Source organism: Arachis ipaensis, chromosome B03 (assembly GCF_000816755.2).
Source record: "Arachis ipaensis cultivar K30076 chromosome B03, Araip1.1, whole genome shotgun sequence".
Taxonomy (NCBI): Eukaryota; Viridiplantae; Streptophyta; class Magnoliopsida; order Fabales; family Fabaceae; genus Arachis; species Arachis ipaensis.
In genome coordinates this window covers 122,678,509-122,680,436 of record NC_029787.2, presented here as the reverse complement: position 1 = coordinate 122,680,436, position 1,928 = coordinate 122,678,509, and positions in this window count along the sequence as shown.

Genomic DNA, 1,928 nt, shown 5'->3' with positions numbered 1-1,928 from the left:
ATCATAACATTTTTTCAAATAATTCAAAATCTTGAATTCCATACTACTGGTAAAAAATAAAAAATGTTTTTTATTTTGACAACACAAAACTAAGTAATATACTTTTCAACTTTATATATATTTGGAGACCACTTTAATAAAGGCACTAAAAATATCTTTTTTTTAAAAATATTTACATATGTCATATTATTATTGGACATTTTTATTAAACTGGTTAATAATTTATTTTTTAATAAATCAGAACAAAATTGGTTTATTATAGCAATAATAATAAATTCAATTATTTGCATTATAATTATTAGACCTGATTTGATCCGATCGAATTACACAATCTAAACCGAATACCTTTAATTTTTTTGAAAAAAGACAAATATATCCCTTATTTTTTGTTTTGTGGACATTTAAATTTCTAAAAATTTAAAAATACAATTAAATCTCTAAAAAAATGAGTTTATTATTATTGTTATAAAAAAATCAGTTTTATTCTAATTTATTAAAAAATTTAAAATAACTAATTTATTAATAAGTACAAAGTCCATAATAATACAAAATGTAAGCGTTTTTACAAAAAAACGTTTTAAGCGTCTCTACAGAAGTATCCTATATATTTTCGTATTTTATTAGCACATACATGACAATTGACCAATTTAATTGGATTCCTAATCAAATTAAACCCAAGTTTAATCATTAATCAATAATCTTCTAACTACTGGATATATAGCTAGCGCTATAATGTATCTAGTATGTATATTTGAATTTTATTTGTTTGTATAGTGTAGTCAAAACCCTTACCTAGCAATGATGCAAAGTATGAATTCATATATATTGATGGGTAGCTCCTAGCTAGCCTCCTAGTGGTGCAGTATAGTAGTAGTGTTGGCATGGTAATGCCATGGACATGCACCTTATTCAGGGAGGGCCTCCTCGCTTTCCGTCCCTACCACCCACCGTGATTCTTAGGGCTGCACATGAATCGGATAATATCTGTATATTTGCGGTAATTATTCGTATTCGATCCAAATTTTGTAAATATTATTCGATCTGCAGAGTTATCAGATTATGAATTTAACAGTGATATTCGCGGTTCTAATTCACAAATCTGCATATCTGCACGTCTCATATAAATAGCATAATTTAAGAAAAAAAACCCTAATGTGATATGAATTTTAGTGTGTTGTTTTATGAATTTTACGATATCTTGTTTTTAATTTTTTATGTTGTACTTCAACTTAAAATAATTAAACTTAAATCTTGTGTTTTTTTTTTGTTATTCAAGATAATTTTTATTGATAATATTTTAGGAGTAAATAAGTTAAAACAGGTAAAAAATGAATTTTATGGATATTTTTTTGTAAAAATAGCCAAATAGAATCTTAAAATAGTTTTTTTTTTAATTATGCGGATATACCCGATATCCGATGCGGATCGGATCGGATCTGGCCTGAAAAAATGCGGATATCGTATCCGATCTGATCCGATGAGTATATATAGTGCGGATCGGATAGAATTTTAGGCTATATCCGATCTGATCCGTGTGCAGCCGTAATGGTTCCTTTTCCTTCCTCTCCTAAAGTATTTGTATACGGTGAATCTTATGAAACACGAATACTTGGTTGAATTGGTGTATTTGTGTGTTAAATACATTTCGAATATGTTATCGATATTTGTGTAACACACATATTTGTTGTATTTAATCGTGTCTTATTAAAAAAAAATTCGAACATACTTAGACACACATTTAAATACCATCACATATCAGTGTGTCTAATTTTATTCTTAATATATATTTTTAAAATAAATTTAGAAATAATATATATTATTATTTATTAAAAATTATTAAAAATTTAATTTATATTTCAATATCAATAAAATATCAAAATATCATAATAATTTATTTAAAAAATACTTTATATTTAATATATATGTGC